Consider the following 21009-nt stretch of genomic DNA (forward strand, 5'->3'; position numbering starts at 1 on the left):
ATCCCCTAAAAAAAGGGGAAGTGATGGTTATATATGATTTTGGGCTCCCATTCTCTTTCTTTTCCTTAAGCTCACATGAAAGCCTCCCATATTCTTTGAGCCACCAATTAAAGCAAAGGTCGTCAACTATAAACCTTCCCATGTCAAAATTGAAGTCAAAATAGGCTAAATTAATTGATGAGGTGGCATCTCTTCTAGATTTTTTGCTTCATCAAATATGGCAATTGCTTCCCCAAAAATTCCAAGTTTCATTCCCACCTTCAAAGACAAAATTAACATTTTTAGCTCTTTTTCTAGCATATTATAAATATTTCTGTTGTACCCAGTTTTCGAGCCATGTTAAATGTGACCTCGAAAGCTGGATTCGCAGCGAATGAACTCGTACAGTTTGAAGCATGCTCCAGGATTAAATATCGAGCCTACAAAACTGAGACGACCTCGATTATGGTGACCTCAAAATATTTACGATCTCGAAAGGTAGTTTCCGAGACGCATCTATCTTCAGGAATGACCTCGGATCAGGGGTTCCGAGCCCTGACGCGCATACGATCTCGAAAGACATGTGACCTCGGGAGATGTCGTTAGCTCGAACGATGATGTGAGACCTGGGAGAATAAAGCCTCGGAGATATATGATAATAACTTTGAATATCTACAAGTGTTGTCCACAAGAGACGCAGTCTGCATTTATTATTGTAAATCCCCTAGAATCGTGGGATATTATTTGATTAGTTATACGCCCCCTGGTCTTCAGGGGACGTTTCCTTTTATATCTGATTATAGGCATCTAAAGCCATTTATTTTATTTACACAAAAATAGTAACTACCCAAAATATGTGGGATAGTATTCTGCAGCCTTCTCTATAAATAGAGAGGTCATGCACCATTGTAATGGACCGAAATTCTGAACCTTGAGAGAAAACTCTAAAGAATTCATGCTTAAGAATTTTCAGAGATAATCTTGAGTTTAATAACAGAGACTCGTGGACTAGGCAGATTTAACTATTGAACCACGTAAAAATCGTGTGTTTGTATTGTCATATTTTAATTGGCCATTATCAGTTATTGTTTACGTGCTCTCCTTTCACTGTTGACGAAAAACGGCGTCAACAGTTTGGTGCTTTCATTGAGAGCCTTAAGCATTCATCCCTGAGAAAATCATGGCCACAAACAATCAGAACACACCTGAAGAAAATTACCCAAGACGTCCTGGAAAACAGCCAATGGAGAATCCGGATGTTGAAGAGAGAAGTGGGTCTTCTGATTCCCGGGGACCACCTCCTCCACCAAGAGAAGAGGATATGTACTACAATCCTGAGCGGTACGTTCCTATTGTGGAACTTGAAAACCGGCAGTTGAAACAGCTGTTGGCAGAGGCCAACAAACGAAATGAGGAGTTGACAAGGATATCTGCAGAGGCGCAGGTGGCTCAGCCCCCACCTCTGCGCGAAAACCAAGTCCCTCCTCCAAGGGACGTGCAAGTTCCTCCCCGGAGACCCCGTGGGCGTCCACGAAAAGACGCTGCCACAAGGAGGCCGACTCAACCTCCGGCACCAGCAGAGCCATCCGCTCCACCTAGGCCCCAGAGGAGTACTCGGGCTCGGGCCCCGGCTAACCCGCCTGTGGAAGTGCCTGCAGGAACTGAGAATAACCAAACCCCTGCAGAGGCTTGGACTCAGGTACCTGGGAGCGCACCAAATGCGACCGACCCATCTCGGGCGAATTCTGGACCCTCTAGGCCGCGACAAGGGTGGCAGCCACCGTCGCCTATACGGTTCCCTCCGTCACCCATAAGATATCCTTCGCCCCCCCGCAGGAACGCTCAACCCGTTCGAGATCAAAATGAAGGGCATGCGGGGGAAAGACAAGGAAACAGGGAGACTTTCCAGGAGTGGAGAGGCGCCCCGTCTGAGATAATTCAGACGTCTCGGTCTCGCACTGCGGAGACGAGGCGACGTGGGAAAAATTCATCATGAAATAACCAAGCAATGAGTTTTACCAGTGAAGATTCTGGAGATACCAGGTCAGTCAGTAAGCATGACCGAGGTCGTAAGAATACCGGAAGCCACAAAAATCGTCACGACCTGCGAGACCACCTGAATCAGAGTCGGGGTAATGGTGACCAAACGAATCCTGACTTGAGGAATCGCTTGAATAGGCGTAGAGATCCCATGCGGAGACGCGAACCTGGAATCACGATCGATGACAATCAATTCCAGACAGTACCTCCTACTGACCCAGTCGAAGAAAGAATCGATCAGCTCGAAAGAGCCTTTAGGCTTTTGAAGAATGAACGAGGAAATGGTCGATATGAGGACTCTGACGAGGAGCTCGAGCCATTTGCTCCTCATATTTCCAACACTCAATTTCCTCAAGGGTTTCGGATTCCTCATGTCCCAACATTTGAAGGAAAGACCGACCCGTGTAGTCACCTGAGCACGTTCAACACTATCATGAGAGCCAGTAATGTGGGTTACGAGCTCAGGTGCATGTTGTTTCCAACATCATTGGCAGGACCTGCCAAAATTTGGTTCGAAAAATATAAGAGACACTCAATAACTTCTCGGGAGCAGTTGTCCAAAGACTTTAAGAAGCAGTTCAAAGCAATGATGGGGGTCAGACCAGAGGCATCCACCTTAACTAACGTCCGACAACAGCCGGGCGAAACACTAAAAAGTTACCTAACAAGATTCAATCTGGAAGTCGCCCGAGCTTGGGACGTAGATGACAGTGGGCACCTAATGGCTATCCGAGCTGGTGTATTACCGGGAAGTGCCCTTTGGGATGACATGCAAGGGAAACCGGTAAGGTCAATAACCGAGTTTAACAGACGAGCGCAGAGGTTTGTCAATGTAGAGGAAGCGAGGTCGACGCTCAAAGCGACTTCCCAGTCCGAAACTACAACGATAAACATCAATTGTGCCTCAACCTCGGCAGACCCAGCAGCTCCAAAGCCTGCCACGGAGAACCCCTCCAAGAGAAAAAAGAACGAAGGAAGTAACCCCGAAGCTGAGGGAGGAAAGAAAAAGAAAGGGGAGAGGTATTTCTCCGTGTATAGAGTATACACCGAGCTCAATGAGTCTCGGGAAAACATATACCTGGCTAATGAAAACCAGGTCCCCTTTAGGCGTCCGGACCCGATGAGAAATAAAAAATCCAAGAGGGATTCCAGTAAATATTGCCGGTTCCACAGAGACACCGGGCATACAACAGATGAATGTCGACAATTGAAGGACGAGATCAAAGGGTTGATCTCGAGAGGTTACTTCCGGCAATATGTCAAAAACCAAAGTACTGGTCAGACGGCCGCGAGCCAGAGAGTAGCCGCGCCTCCGACGACACAAAACAATAACTCCCGAGCTCGGGAAGAGGATAGGCCCCCGCCGATAGATGGAGAGGATGTAATAACCATCTCGAGAGGGCCTCACCTCGCAGGAGGAGGCAGGAATGCCCAAAAGAGATATGTTAACGAATTAAAGACAAGGGACGGGTCTCCTTATGAACCCGAACCTAGGGCACCAAAAAGCCAGAGGATTGAAACACAACCAATAACCTTCACCGAGGAAGACGCCTCCCATGTTCAGTTCCCTCATCATGATCCGCTGGTCATTACTCTTCAGTTGGCCAATAAAAGGGTCCACCGAGTTCTCATAGATAATGGGAGCTCAGTCAACATCCTTTATAAAGCAACTCTCGAGAAGATGGGACTCTCCCTTCGCGACCTGAAAGCATGTGCAACTACTTTGTACGGCTTTTCAGGAGAAGGAACTGCCTGGATGGGATCTATTGAGCTCCCCATAACCTTGGGAGACTATCCAGTCTCGGTGACCAAGATAATGGAGTTCGTGGTAGTAGACTTACCATCTGCCTACAATGTGCTGCTCGGGAGACCCGCCCTAGTCGGGCTGGGGGCAGTTTCATCAGTAAGGCATCTGGCCCTTAAGTTCCCGACCCCTAGCGGAGTCGGGACATTAAAAGGAGACCAATTGGCAGGGAGGGAATGCTATAGCATCTCCTTGAGGGGAAAGAAACAAATGAACGCTCAAGCACTCGTTATCATACAAAACAAAGACGGAACGGTTTTAGAAATTTACGAGGAGATTGATCCGAGGATTGAGGAGAAAGTTGACCTCGAACCTTTAGAGGAGCTCGAAGAAATTCAGCTCGAGGAAACTGATCCCTCGAAGAAGGTGAAGGTCGAAAAACACCTCCAAGACGAGGCAAAATAGCAATTAATTTGTATTTTAAAGAAAAACCTGGATGTCTTCGTGTGGTCACACTCAGACATGGTGGGGATAAGCCCGAATGTAGCAAGCCACGCACTAAACATAGACAAAAGCTTTCCTCCCAAGCAACAAAAGCGAAGACAGCTGGACGAAGACAGGAAGAAGGCGCTAAAGGAGGAGGTCGACAGGTTAAAGGCCAACTGATTCATTAGGGATGCCTTTTACCCTAACTGGGTAGCCAATCCGGTGTTGGTCCCAAAGCCCAATGGGACGTGGAGAACTTGTATTGACTACTCAGATCTCAACAAAGCTTGCCAAAAAGACTGTTTTCCGTTACCAAGGATTGACCAGCTCGTGGATGCCACGGCGGGGCACGGCCTGATGTCGTTCATGGATGCATATTCTGGATATAACCAGATTCCCATGCATGCCCCCGACCAAGAACATACGAGCTTCATCACGGATAAAGGGCTATACTGCTATAATGTCATGCCATTCGGACTCAAGAATGCTGGAGCCACATACCAGCGGCTCGTAAACATAATGTTTTCAGAACAAATAGGGAACAACATGGAGGTTTATGTTGATGACATGCTTGTAAAGTCTCAACTCAACAAAAACCATGTTGATGACCTCGAAGAGTGCTTTGGCGTGCTCAGGAAATACAACATGAAGCTAAATCCTCAGAAGTGCACTTTCGGGGTATCTTCAAGAAAATTTTTGGGCTTTATTGTGAACTCTCGTGGAATCGAGGCTAACCCCGACAAGATCAAGGCCCTGATTGACATGCCCTCACCTCGAAGGCACAAAGATGTCCAAAGTCTGACTGGCAGGATGGCAGCCCTAAGCAGATTCATCTCGAAATCTACGGATCGTGGTCTTCCATTTTTTAACTTACTGAGAAGAGGTAAGAAGTTTGAATGGACAGAGGAATGCGAGTTGGCCTTTCAGGAGCTCAAAAAGCACCTAGCGGAACCACCCATCCTGTCAAAACCTGAAACGGGAGAAGTATTGTACCTATACCTTTCAACCACCGACCACGCGATAAGCGCAGTGCTCGTTCGAGAAGAAGAGAGGGTGCAAAGACCCGTTTACTACATCAGTAAAAGATTACTGGGGGCATAGTCAAGATATCCATTGATGGAGAAACTCGCGCTCAGTCTAATTCATTCATCCCGTAAGCTCCGCCCCTACTTTCAGGCACATCCCATCCATGTGCTGACTGATCAACCACTTAGGCAAGTCCTGTCTAAACCAGAAGCTTCAGGTCGACTTCTTAAATGGGCTGTTGAGCTCGGACAGTTCGAGATCACCTACCACCCCAGAATGACCATTAAGGCACAGGCATTGGCAGACTTTATAGTGGAATGTACAGGTATAGCCGACGACGAGGTAATAACCACGGCCCACGAGCTGTGGAAACTTTACGTCAACGGCTCGTCAAATGAAAATGGAGCAGGGGCAGGGGTCATTTTGGTTACCCCCGCAGGAAGCAGATTTCATTCTGCCCTAAGATTTAGCTTTAAAGCATCGAATAACGAGGCCGAATACAAGGCTTTACTCGCGGGACATCGTATAGCAAAGGAGCTCAAAGCTAAAGCTATACACTGCTACAGTGACTCCCAGCTCATGGTTAATCAAATCCTAGGAGAATACCAGGCTCGTGGCACTAGAATGGCAGCTTATCTGGAGAAGGCAAAATCCGCATTGGAGTATTTCGAGTTTTATGCAATTGAACAGGTTCCCCGAGAATGGAACTCAAATGCGGATGCCTTAGCTCGACTCGCCACATCCGCCGAAAATGAAGAGCTGAATGTTGTACCCATAGAACACCTATCAGAACCTAGCATTAACGAGCCAGAAGAGGAAGGTGTGTGTATGATCGAAATAGAGCCGACCTGGATGACCCCGATAGTTGATTATCTCGAAAATGGAACTCTTCCAAAAGATCGGAATCAGGCTCGAAAGTTGATGTATCAACTTCCCCGTTACACAATTTTGGATGGAAGGCTATACCGAAGGGGGTATTCCATGCCGTTACTTAGGTGCGTAACCCCTCCCGAAGCTAAGAAAATCATTGAAGAAATTCATGAAGGGTTCTGCGGAGATCACACCGGGGGGCATAGCCTGTCCAGGAAGATCATACGCCAGGGATATTTCTGGCCAACCATTAAAACAGATTCTTTCGATATGGACGGAGGCTGAACCATTGGCAACTATAACCTCAAAGAAGATCCTTGATTTCGTTGTAAAGAGCATCGTGTGCCGATACGGAGTGCCGAGGAAGATCGTATCCGACAACGGAACCCAGTTCGATTGCGACTTGTTCACCAACTTTTGTGAAAAGAACGGTATAATAAAGAGTTTTTCATCAGTGGCTCACCCTCAAGCGAATGTCCAGGTCGAAGCTGTGAACAAAACTCTCAAAAGTTCTTTAAAGAAAAAGTTGGAGGAAGCAAAGGGACGGTGGCCCGAAGAATTGCCCCAAGTCCTTTGGGGATACAGGACCACAACTCGAACCTCAACCGGACATACCCCGTTCTCTCTAGCATACGGCTGCGAGGCAATGTTGCCCATTGAGGTAGAAATCCCAACGATCCGAACTCAGATTTACGATCAAAGTTCAAACCACACTCAGCTCGAAGAAACCCTAGACTTGATTGAAGAAAAAAGAGAAGAGGCTCAGCTGAGAAATGCTGCCTACCAGCAACGAACTACCAGATATTTCAACAAGAGGGTTCGAGATCGAAAGTTCGGAATGGGAGATCTGGTGTTGAGACGCGTATTCTTGGCAACTCGAGATCCAGCAGCTGGAGTGCTCGGGCCGAACTGGGAAGGACCGTACCAGATAGAGTCAATCATCCGGCCTGGTGTGTACAAACTTGCGAGATTAGACGGGAGCCTAGTACCTCGAGCATGGAATGGCGAACACCTTAGACCTTACTATCAGTAGTGTAGGAAAAGTGTTGCCTATAACCATGAGTTTCTATTTGTATTAGTTTGTTTGTCTTTTGATTACCATCAAATAAAGATTTATTTCATTCAGTATATTATCTCTTTTTTTTTTTTTTTGCAATCTCTCTTAATTTAATAACCTATGGTCACACTCATAGGATATTAAGGGGGCATCATTGGTATATATACCATCAGCTTAAAAAATAAAAAATATATGAAGCATTTGGATATAACCAGATGCGCGAGCTTAGATAGTTCGGACATAACCGAGTTATCAAAAACATGAAGCATTTGGATATAACCAGATGCGCGAGCTTAGATAGTTCGGACATAACTGAGTTATCAAAAACATGAAGCATTTGGATATAACCAAATGCGCGAGCTTAGATAGTTCGGACATAACCGAGTTATAAAAAACATGAAGCATTTGGATATAACCAGATGCGCGAGCTTAGATAGTTCGGACATAACCGAGTTATCAAAAACATGAAGTATTTGGATATAACCAGATGCGCGAGCTTAGATAGTTCGGACATAACCGAATTATCAAAAACAGAAAACGTTTGGAATTAACCAAATGTGAAAACTCAACAGGTTTGGAACAAACCAGCAAAAAAAAAAAAAAAAAAAAAACTAATCGATGATAAGTAGGAACCTAAACCTACTTCGGGATAAGTCGAGATCGAGGCTGGAATATCTTAAAGAAAAATAGTTTCAAACTCTTAACCTTGGAATGAAAACCGAGGACGAGGAAAAGTAACTAAGCAAAAAAAAAAGATATAACCAAACCATTCACGTTACATATCATATAAGTACTTTCGAGTTCATGGTTAAAGTAACATCCGAATTTGATGAATAACGAGGTCGGGAGTGGATAATTTGAACAAACTGTGCATGAATGCATTGAGCTTCGAACCTAAATCCACAATATGTTTGTATGAATAAATAAACATAAATGATTCATCCATAAAAAATGTGCAAAATATTTCGAGCCAAGAAATTTAAAGCATATGAAAGTCAATGTTAAAAGAAATTGTATCAGCCCCATGGGCATAAATTAAAATAGTTACAAAAATCAGGGGACGCAGCCCCAATAAGTGATTTCCCCGAGATCAGATTTAAGGAAGAGGAGTCTCCTTGGCCTTCTCAGCATCAGTAGCACCGGACCCCCTAGGACAAATAGCATGACTATCCTTCTGAGCAGCCTCTCGAGCAGCTTCACTTGCCTCAAGACGAGCATTCCACCGCTCAACATATTTGGCCTCGAGAGGGCCCAGGAAGCAGGTATCGAGGTCAGCATTATCAGCCCAAAGTTTTTACATGGCTTGGTTGACCGCTTTCTCCTTCTGATCCTTAAACTCGTCCAGGAGGCGGGCCTTCTCGCTCTCCATGATGTCGAAGGTGGCAGATTTCTCCTCTTCGAGCTTGGCATTGGCCTTCTCAAGACGAGTCTTCACCTGTTCAAGCTCGGCATTCGTCTTCTCCAGCTCCTCGAGACGGGTCTTCATTTTTTCAAGTTCAGACTTCGAGTCCTTGAGTTCGTCAACCATTTTAAGCTCGAGATCCTTCGACTTTTGGGCCAGAGACATGCTCGTGTGTACCTCGTTGGTCAGCTTATAGTTAAGTTGTGCTGAGACGACAAGGGCCTGAAATACGAAGAACGAATTAGATCGCGAGCTGAGATACAAACATTTAAAGGAGAGTTGCGAAGGTTACCGCGGCAGTAAGTTCGATACTCTTATCATAAAGAGTATTGCAGTCCGAGGCCTTGTGCATGAGGTCCCAATGGTCGGCACCGAAGCCTGAAAAGCTCTGACCCACTCGAGAGAGGACATCCGAGCTGAGCATAGCCCCTTGGGTCCCAGCAGTGCCATCAAGCACGAACTCCTCAATATGAGGTCGGGCCGTCGGCAGCTGGACCTTGGAGACAAGAGGTTTCTTCGGGGGCCGACCGACTGTTATTTGAGTATCGGTCGGAGGAAGCGAGAGGGGCGTGGTCGAGCCAGACACATCAACCTGGACAGTCGGTTCCGCGGTTGTGCTCGCAGTAGTCTGGGCCGTTGGGGTCATCTTGTGGCGTCTGGGGATCTTGGATGGTCGGTCGGACTTCCGCGGTATTCTCGGACGTTTGCTCTTCTGAGCTTCGGCTCCCCCATCGCTAAAAAACACAGCGTCGAGATCGGGATCCATGGCACCTGCGCAGTTCCAATCTAAGTTAGACAATGATAATAAGTTTGGAAAGAGAAAAGAAAACCAGGTAAAGAAAAGACCTAACTGGAACTCTTCCCCGAACTAGAGCTCGGGGACCATGAAATTCCCCCATCTTCAGAAGAAGCAGGGGGAGGACCTTCCCTATAGGTGGGTGATAACCTCGAAAGGTCCCTATAATCGTTGGTCCCGTACTGAACAGCTATCCCGTTCCACACCTCGTCCGTAGTATGCATGGTGTCGTACTTCCCGAGCCCACTATCAAACCTATGAACACAGTCGTCTACCCAACTCCATATGTAGAAATGGTATCTATTATGTGGGCATGAGACTAACCTATTGGGCTTATGCTTTAGTAGAGTGGGGGACCACATTCTCGAGGTAGGGAGGGCTTTACCTTCATCCGAATCTGGGCTCGAGGCTTCGTCATTGGCCTCGTTCCCCGATGGCGGACTCCTCCTACGGGCTGGAAGTAGGGGCCTTGCCTCTCTCCTCGGAGGAAGGACGCCTGTGGGTAGAGGCACCTGCTCCCAAAGTTCATACTTTTTATTGGACCAGTCAGAGGTGGACTGGCCCTCCCCCAAAAGTCCGCACTTTCGGAGCCTATCCTCGTGTAAAAGGTATAAGAGAGACCTCCTGCCATGGGGGAGTTGGAGCAGGGTCTCTCTATGCTCCTTCATTGTCTCGTCAGGAGTGGGACGCTGAAAATTGGCTGAAAGACAAGACATATTTCTACTAAGTACGGATCTAAGAGCTAAAATCTCGAGCACAAAAATAAAGATAACGAGAATACTTACGAATCCGCCTGAACGAGTAGTGTCGAGACGGGGACAGACCGTCTGTCCAGAAGAAGGCCCTTTTGAAATCAGGCGGATGATTGGGAAGATCTTCAAAGACCTTCTTCTCCTTGGGATAGCTCGAGAGATAATAAAAGCCATCCCCTCCCCGAGCTCGGGAGGGGTTACTTTTCAGACAAAAGAGATACAAAATCTCTTGAGGCGAAGGTCCTTTCCACCCCATCTCGTGGTATAAGGACCTCAGGGCAGACAGCACCCTGTAAGAATTGGTGTTGAGTTGGAATGGGGCCAACCCAACGAAATCTGTGAAGTCCTTGAAAGAAGACTTCAAGGGCAACAGTGCTCCCGCCCTCATGTGTTCCTGGCTCCACGTTGCGTACTTCAACCTGGCGTCATGGCCCCCAGGGGCGAAACAGCTTCGTTCATGGTCGACCGGAGCTCGACACTTCAAGGAGCCTGACAGGCTGAGGCCGTGGAAAGCCAGGATTTCAGTTATCTGACTAGTTGTGGTAACTGAGCTCCAATAGTGCTCGGCCTCAAACATTTCTCTCCTCGGCTGCGAGGAAGAAGGTTCCCCCATTAGTGAAAATTGGAGCTCTCCTGGATGGTATGCGACAGTGACCTTTAGTGCAGGGTCGAGGGGAATCGGCCTAGGTCCTGAATTGGATTCCGGATAGAGGGCCTCCCGAAGAACTCTCCTCTTCCCCTCTATGACCTCGTCTATCTGGCGGTGGTAATGAGCTCGAATATCCTCCTGCTCGCGCGCAAGCTCGTACTCCCTTATCCGACGTTGATTCCGGGCGAACAGCGATTCTGGGCTCGGGGTTTTTGGCTCGTAAGGGATTGCCAGCAACGACCCCCACCGTCTTTCCAGATTCTGTGACATCTAGCGAGAAAGAAAAAATGGTGAGGGCCATGCATGCAAGAGTTGCGAGCTCGAAGTTACGAGCTCGGGGTTTAGGAACAAAACAAGCTATATATTAAGGCCCTTATTAAAGAGTCAGGACGTGCGTTCCACGAGAAAGGAAGGAGAGTAGATAATTTTTTGAAAATCCCGAAAATCAAGGGAAAAAAGAGTGGCGGTTAACCAGAAAAGGCAGCCTTGGGTTTCGTGCATTTGTCAAGGCCAATGTTTTTTACCCAAAATCTTGGTGTACAAGAAATGTCTCTTATAATTTTAAAACCCAGAAAACAGGAATCTTGTTCAAACATCAAAACTGGATATGAACCAGTGATGTAAATTCAATGTTGGGAGTCTAAAAAAGCACAAGAGCCTATCGGATAGAAACCTCCTATCATATTATGCTAAGGATGTAAACTAGTACATACACAGACACAGCAAGAACAAAAACTAACAAAATGAAAAACAAAGATTGCATACTTACACAATAATGGCGATTGCAGAGAGATTGTCGATTGAAGGAGAGGTTGCAAATAAGAACTCACGGACTCGAACAAACCAGGGTTTCTTTGTTTCTTTGGCTGAGAAAACATGCACAAGATAGAAACTTTACAGGAAGGTCTCTGGTTTCGTTTTTTCTTCTTTTCTTGCTTCTGGTGAACGAAAATAAAAAAGAAGATAAAGAGTGGGGTCTCGTATATATAGATGGAAAAAGGGGGATTAATCTGGGGCGTTGAATGAAATCCTTGCTAGATCCAACGGATGGGGATCAATGACAAGATGGCGCCGAAAAGGTTGCAGACGGATGATCGTGGGCATGTTTCTAAGGTACTCAAGTACCAAAAATGAGCAATACCTGGCTGACGCGTGTCCATTTTCAAAAAATGTATGACGGTATGGTTCCCGAGGAAAGTAGTTCAAAAGTTTCCTTCTCTTAGGATTCGAACAAATACTTTTGAGGGGGCAAGATGTTGTACCCAGTTTTCGAGCCATGTTAAATGTGACCTCGAAAGCTGGATTCACAGCAAATGAACTCGTATAGTTTGAAGCATGCTCCAGGATTAAATATCGAGCCTACAAAACTGAGACGACCTCGATTATGGTGACCTCGAAATATTTACGATCTCGAAAGGTAGTTTCCGAGACGCATCTATCTTCAGGAATGACCTCGGATCAGGGGTTCCGAGCCCTGACGCGCATACGATCTCGAAAGACATGTGACCTCGGGAGATGTCGTTAGCTCGAACGATGATGTGAGACCTGGGAGAATAAAGCCTCGGAGATATATGATAATAACTTTGAATATCTACAAGTGTTGTCCACAAGAGACGCAGTCTGCATTTATTATTGTAAATCCCCTAGAATCGTGAGATATTATTTGATTAGTTATACGCCCCCTGGTCTCCAGGGGACGTTTCCTTTTATATCTGATTATAGGCATCTAAAGCCATTTATTTTATTTACACAAAAAGAGTAACTACCCAAAATATGTGGGATAGTATTCTGCAGCCTTCTCTATAAATAGAGAGGTCATGCACCATTGTAATGGACCGAAATTCTGAACCTTGAGAGAAAACTCTGAAGAATTCATGCTTAAGAATTTTCAGAGATAATCTTGAGTTTAATAACAGAGACTTGTGGACTAGGCAGATTTAACTGCTGAACCACGTAAAAATCGTGTGTTTGTATTGTCATATTTTAATTGGCCATTATCAGTTATTGTTTACGTGCTCTCCTTTCACTGTTGACGAAAAACGGCGTCAACAATTTCACATTAACAGACTCAAATTAATATATTAGCATAAAAACAATTAAAAAAATACTACAAAAGACCCTAAAATACTATTTTCTTAATTAAGATGTAAACTTAAAAGTAATAAAATAATTCTATATCCTAGAGTTATCATTTGCTCTTATGATGATGAATCACCAAATCATGAAATGAGTTTTTCTTCTTAAGCTAGTTTGTTTTTTAAATTTTACAAGTATGTTTGATGGGTGATCTTTCACATTATTTGCCTTCTTGCAATATCACTATACAATTCATTTTTTTTAAAGCTTGGTAGAGCAATCGATGAGAGAAAAAATCAACGAAAACTTTTGCTCAAAGACCCCTTTGTGGGAAATTTACAAAGTCAATAGAGAAGTCATGTTGTAATTTTCTATATATTTTTTTGATTTGTTTTGTTTGAACTTCTTCTTATTTCTTAAATCTTTGGCGACTGGCGTTAAGGGCGTTTATGCTTGTTTTAAGTGTTAGTTTAGTTATCTTAATTACTTTGTGTGTTTTGGTATGTTTAATTTGCTGTCAAACCTTTTTTGTTTTGTTTTTTAAATTTTACCATGATGGACTTTAATGAAGTTCCTACTAGTGTCATTTGCGTTTAAGGAGGCTCATTTGAAAAAAAAAACTAAAAAAAGAGAGAAAAAAAAAGGCAAAGGATTAGTATTAACTAAACCGTTTGATAAATTGATAATATTTTAATTGATGTGAGAATTTTTTATTGAGGAGATAAGATAGATACATGATAAAGGGATAGGTGATCTCGCTAGGTTTGTCCTGTTATGATGTGACTGTATTGAGATTGTGTGCGATGCACTTTCCTAAGAAAAATGCACAAAAGATATTCCTTAGACCGATCTACAGCGTGCTTTTGATCTTAAGCTCTACTCATTAACTTAGAGTTCATAATTGGCAAGCTCAGGTCAAGGAGGCTATTTCAAGACAAATGTGACGTGTAAAGTTCCCAGGTTGCATGGTGTGCTCACCCCAAAGATGCATACCAAAACTCTTGAAGAGTTATGCATTCCATCAGAGGTGTTCACAGGAATGAGCTAGGGTTATACCCTAACAATGTACAAAGGATGAGCTCATAGTGGGCTTATGCTCATGACTACTTATATGGACCTTTCAATTGAGCTTAGAAAATTACTCTTAATATACACAACATTTAAATAAAAAAAGAAAAGAAAAGAAAGAAGTTATATTTAAAAGTGAATAGTATATTTAGTTCATTATTTGAGTGTTTAGCTTAATTTGTTACTAAAGTAAATTATTTGTTTTTAGTAATAAAATATTAGAGTTCATATATAATTTAAGATTAAAAGATAGCTGATCTAACTTGTACTATTACAAAATAAATTGGATTAATTTACAATTACACTCCATATTAGATTATCAAAATATAAAATTTATACTTAATAAATTATATTAGTTATATTTTTAAATGTGTACTCCAAATACTCCTAATCTTTATATATACTTTCATTTTTCTTTACAATGTATCAAAGAGAGAGTAGATCCATCTAAAGAAATTACATGTAGTGCCCAAATTTAGTTAGTTCATCTTATGTTTACCTAAAATTTTAAACAGTTAATTATAATGCCCACTTTTTTAATCACAATGCTTATTTTACCTTTTCTAGATTTTGAAATATAAATCACAAACTTTTGAAATGTAAAATACAACTATTTAAAATGTAAACCACAATCTTTTAAAATATAAACTATTAGGCTTTGAAATGTAAATTACAAGCAAAAAATGTAAACCACACGTTCATAAATATAAAACAGAAGCCTAAAAATGTAAGCCAGAAGTATTTTAGTCACTTCGTCTCTAATTGTGAGTATTAATTATAAAAATAAATTGTGTGACTATTTATAATTAATAAAAGATAAAAGTGAGTAGTTTTCAAAAAATTTTCATCTAAATGCAATGACACTACTCGAACTAAAGGGTTTTTTTTTCATAAATATGGATTAATAGTTTTTTTTTTTTTTTACATAATGTGGTTTTTTTTTTACTTTTTCTTAAAATCTCGAATTTTTTTATTCCTATATAACTTAAATTTTCATAAAACCCTAAATTACTTTCCTTTTCCTTTCTTCTCTCTCTCTCTCTCTCCCCCTTTCTTCATATGTCGATCTTTGCTCTCTCCTTCTTTTGTGCTACAATTGCTCTTCACCACTGCTTCTCCAACTTTGGCGACACCATGGACAAGAATTGTGGGTCGCTCTAGCAGCGCCGACGGTGAGTTCTTCAAGCTCCAAATGAGCGACATTCATTGAATGATTTGAAAGCTATTAAAAGAAAAGGAGTGAACAAGACCAAAGATGAAAGATTTGAAGTTAGAAAGCTATGAAATTGTTCAAATTAGCCATGAAACCAAACTAGTAATCGGTAGATCGATATCACCTGTATATTTTGTTTTTGTTTTGAAGTTTTTATGCTTGATAACTCTACAAAATAGAGTTATTTTACCACTTTTTATGTGCTAATTGTTGCTTAATTCTTGAGTTTTTAAGTAATTTATTAAGTTTTTAAGTAATTTTGAATTTATTAGTCTTATCATGATTTTATATATTTTTGTGTGTTTTTATAGTTATTTTGTTGTAATATATTGTAGTTTAATTATTTGAATTATTGTAGTTTAATTTGTGGTAAAAAAATGTTATATTATTGAGCTTAAGTGTTAAATATAAATTAAGTTATAATTAATATTTTCAAAGAATTAGCTTGATTTATTTTATAATTGAAAATATTTGAATTTGATTTAATTTGTGTTTATTTTGTAGGGAGTAAGTTGTATTTTTTTGGCTTTGAAAAATAAAGAAAAGAAAGGAAAACAAGTGACAAATTTGAAAGAAAATATCTTGAGATGTGGCATTTTTCTCCACAACCACTTGGGCCTCCTTCAGCAAACTAGGCCCACGCCCAAGAAGCCCACCTGCCTTCCCACGTTCAGCACTCCATCAGCCAAGTTCAATTCATCCTTGCTTCAGCAATTCACTAATGTCCCTGCGCCACAAGCCGCCACCTGTCCAGCCTCCAACTTCTCCTTCAGCAAGCCATGCACCAACAAATGCCAGTGCCCAGCATTCGGCCCAAATCCCAGCCGCATGCCTCCAACACGCCCCAGCACCCACCTGCCATAAAGCAGCCCCAAACTTCTTTATTTTGCATTGAGCCCATAAATATCAATGTTCATTTGTCTCATTTTCTCCAAAAATACCACATTTTTACTCCACTTTCTACACTTTTTACCCCAAAACATAATTATTACACCATATAATTTATCCCTATTTGTCATATTATAATTAATTTAATCAATTTAATTAATTTGAATTGATTATTTTAATACCACTTTTTGGCTATAAATAAGGGAGTTTGGTGTCCATTTGAGAGGGAGGTTACTCTACACAAAGTTTCTACACATTCAAAACCTCTCAATTCTCTTCATCTTCTTCTTCTTTTTATTTTTTTCTATGTATTTTTAGAGGAAAAATTTGGGGGTTTCTCCTCCAAATTTTCCTATTTATGTTTGTATTTATTATTCTAGTTATGAGTTTCTAATCTTTTTAAGATTATTAAGGTGATGATGAAACAATATGTAACTAGATAGTGTTTATTTTGTATATTGATTTCCCATTTTGTGCAACAAAGCTTATGGAATTTTCTTCTTCAAATATCTTCTTTCATCTTAAATATCATGTATTTTGGATTGTAAGCACATATTTAAACTTTGTTCTTCATTAGTGCAAATACATAATATTCTTTGTGTAAGATGTGTCATTAAATTGTACACATCCATGCTTAGAACAAAAATATTATGTTTTGCCTTATAAATAATATTCATTGATTTATTTGTTATTTCATTAAATTGATTTACACTAAATGCTTTGAAATTATAATTTTGAAAAGTGAAGAAAAATCATATCTTTTTATAAGTAATTTGTGCTTAAAATTATAAATCTACTTGGAAAATGATAGTTTGATTTATTTTAACTATCACTAAAACTTGGGAATCAATGTACTTATAAATATTATTGAACTTATATTTTGTGGATTTTAATCCTTAATAATCTTATTTTACCATCTTCATTTCTATTATTAATTTATGTTATATATATTGTTTTTAATTTTTTTATTATTATCTTTTATTTTATTTTTATTATTACAAATTCTCATCAATTTTTGGAACTAGGTTAGAATTTATTAATTTTGGTTTAAAATAGTTCTCTTTTTCGATTTTAAGACAACTCATTTGGGTGCGATATTCTTGCTTACACGAACACTATTGTATAATACGATTCGTGCGCTTGCGAGTTATAAATATTTAAAACATACCCGTTTTGGGTTCATCAATGCTATTTAGTGTTTTTCTATTTAATAAAAAGACTGGATGGTTAGAATGTTAACATCGCTGGGTGGTGTTTCTATGTGATAAATGTATTTTTTTTTTCATTCTAAGCTTCTTTCCAATGAACATTCTCACTAGGAAAACTTGTAGTGGTGAGAGTTGTGATCGTTAAATGTATGTACACAATTTTACTAATTTTCCATTTCATTTTTTCTGAAGCTTAATTTTTAAGGATTATTTCTGGAGAATAAAGTATATATATTTATATATACCAAATTTGCAATGAAAATGTAAAAAGAATAATAACAAAAAGTAATTTAGTATTTTTTTTAACACTATAAAGTAACTTTGAATAATTACAAGCATTACAACGAAAGTCATAATGAATAACTAATACTTTGTAATCTATAAAAATAACAAAAAAGTACAATAATAAAAAAATAACTTTGTACTCTTTAGATACCATCAAAATAACCCGTAAATAACAAAGATAACAATAAAAAGTTACCTGTAAATATAATAATAAAATTTAACCTGTTACTTTTTAGACTCCATTAAGTAACCTAACACTTTGTATTCTATAAAAATAATAAAGACAATAATAAAAAGTAACTTTGTATTTTTTAGACACCATAAAAATAACCTAGAATATTACAAGCATAAAAAAGATAACAAAAAGTTACCTCAACTAAGAGTAACCTAAGACAATAATAAAAACTAACATTTTACTTTTTTGACTCCATTAAGTAATTTGATACTTTTTAGATATAATAAATGGTAGGTAACTATTTGGTACCCTGTGTTTTTGCAAAATATCATTTTAGTACCTTGTGTTTACAATAATGCTCATTTGGTACCCTGTATTTTGAAATCGTACAGATTTGATACCCTCAACTCAAATTTAATTAATAAAATTTTACAAATTTAATCAAAATGCTCTCAATTATATAAGTTCCAAATTTATAATTAATTACTTAATTACATATAATTGATGACGGCTTGGTCACATTGACAAAATTTTATATATCAAATCAAAGTCTAGGGTACTAAATATGTATGATTTTAAAATATAGGGTGTCATATAAGCATTATTGAAAATAGATGATACCAAAATGATACTTTGCAAAATCACAAGGTACCAAATAACTAAATTTCCTATAATAAAAGTAACCAAGAATATTAAAATTATAACAAAGTCAACAAAAGAAAGTAATCAAGTAATTTACAATTGAGAATTATAAATTGCACCTTATATAACTACAATATCAAAATTATAACAATACTATTTCTGTTAATATCATTCTTATACTTAAGAATATATATTAAATGTATTTATATGCACATATTTTTTTTTATCGACCACCTTTATTACGCAACAAGTAGTTTCATAATTCATGAAGGCTTGCAACTATAAAGTAGATCATTATTGAGATTGGTGTAGCATTTGGTTTGCTTCTTTTTAAAAAACTTAACAATATGGAAATATTTTTCTATACAATTAGCTTAAATTAAGAAAAAGTCATAGATTAAAAAAAATCATAACATATGTATATTTATGAAATGAGAAGAAAAAATTCCATATTCCACATAATTTGTTGAGATATTTTAAAAAATATGGCTTTTATACTGTTGATGCAGTTTTTCGCCAACAATGTATTAAGAAATAATAAGATAGATTAGTGCTTAATAAACCATAAAAAAAATAAACGAATTCACTCAAAAACACAGAATTTTTACGTGGTTCAGTGATTAAAATCCACATAGTCCGCGAGTCTATATTATTGCTGTTTCTCTCTCTCTCTCTCTCTATTTTGGCAGAGTTTCGGCATTACAGAATAATGGTCCCCTTTCCTGTCCAATATTTCCAGTATTTATAAGGGAATTTCATGGACAGGTTTGGGTAACCGCGTGAGTCAATCACACATTTACATAATTATTACATTTAATACAAATAATTCTCATTTATATTGGGATATGATTTGATCACAAGGTAAATATACTTCTAATATCTGGGATATTAAATATGACAGTCTGGTCATAAATATACGTATAAATGGATCCCGAGTCTCTGGGGATCCGCAGGTATGCAATATACTAGAACTACCACGAGATGGATATCTCCTCCAAGCTTGTGCTTTGACAACTGTTTTAATATTCTGAGCTCGTGCTTCATAGCTTTCATATCCCTAGCTTGGGTTAAACCTAGGACGCACGCGTGACCACGTGAAACTCGAGTTGTCCACGTGGATAATAAGCAGATATCATTCCCTTGGTTATTTCTCCGTATATTTATTTGCTAGTTGTACCCAAGCTGAGTGAATGAACTCGGGCTAAAATTAAGGTACAACATATAATATCAATATGCAAAAATATGATAATTATACTTTTCTTAATTTGTATGGGAAAATCTATTAAAGAAAAAATTAAAGTATGAGAAATACAATTAGTAGCTAACTAAAATATGGAAATACCACATTTTTTTTATCACAATTATGTTTCTTTGATTTTAAAGGTAATTTTATTTAATTTTAATTTTTTCTTCATCTTTTGATTATTTTTTTCGGTTGTTTTTTCTTACTTATTTTTTATTCCATTTTTTCCTTTTTCTTTTTTTTTTCCTACCAATTTTTTCCTTCATCATTTTTTTCTTTCTATTTTTCCATTATTCTTCTTCTCATTTTTATTTATTTATCTATTTTTTTTTCTCTATCATTTGTATTATTTTGTTTTTTTTGTTCATATTTTTTCATTGTTCTTTCTTTTTTTTCCTTCTATTTTTTCTTCATTTTTGTATTTATTATTTTTTCCCATTTTTTCTTTTTTTCACACATATAAGCTTTTTTTTTTTATTTCTTTTTTTCTACCATTTTTTTCATTCATATTTTTTTCTTTTCATTTTGCATTTTTTTTCTTCTTCTTCTTTTCATTTTTATTTATTCACCTGTTTTTTTTCCATATTTTTTTTCATTTTTGTACTTATTCCTTTCTCATTCCATTTTTTTTCATTTGTTTCACACATATATTTTAATATTACATAATTATTTTACTATTTTATTATTGTAATTTTTTTATAGTTTTTTCCACTAAATGTAAAAAAATTCAAATCAATTTTTTCCAGCATTTTCCTTTTTTGTAACACTTATAGGAATACCAAAATTTGGAAAGAAAACTAATAAAAATATGAAAACGTGAATGGATAACTGGTTATCTTCACGTTCTTTGTGTGTATATTTATGGGTTCTTTATGATAACTGGTTACCTATATTACTAAAATCATAGTTACTTCTTCTTCCTTTTTTAATGAAGTGCTCTTCCTTTTTTCCCTTCAAATTTGATGTTTTTTTTCTTATTTAATATGAGTAACTCGTCACCTCTCTTATGGTAACTGGTTACCCCTTTTACGGCAGAAAGTTACTCCTCTTAAGATAACTGGTTACCCCTCCTGGTACATATTATTTAACATTGCTTTAGGGTTTTTTTTACATAACTGTCAAAGATCAATCAAGTAACTGGTTACCTTATCCAGGATTTGAAAAAAGAAACGTATGATCTAAAAAAAATGAATTTTTTTTTTATAATAAATAAAAAATAATTTTAAAAACAATTCATATTACAAAAAAATTTGCAAAACAACCAAATAAAAATTTAATATAAAAAAACAAATAAGCTAAAAAAAATAATAATCAAATTACAAACATACTTTTCCAAATTAATAAAATTTGATTAAGATTAAAATTATAACATAAACCAACTTTTATATAAAAATATAAAAAAATAAACTT

The sequence above is a fragment of the Humulus lupulus genome, chromosome 1, assembly GCF_963169125.1.
Source record: "Humulus lupulus chromosome 1, drHumLupu1.1, whole genome shotgun sequence".
NCBI lineage: Eukaryota > Viridiplantae > Streptophyta > Magnoliopsida > Rosales > Cannabaceae > Humulus > Humulus lupulus.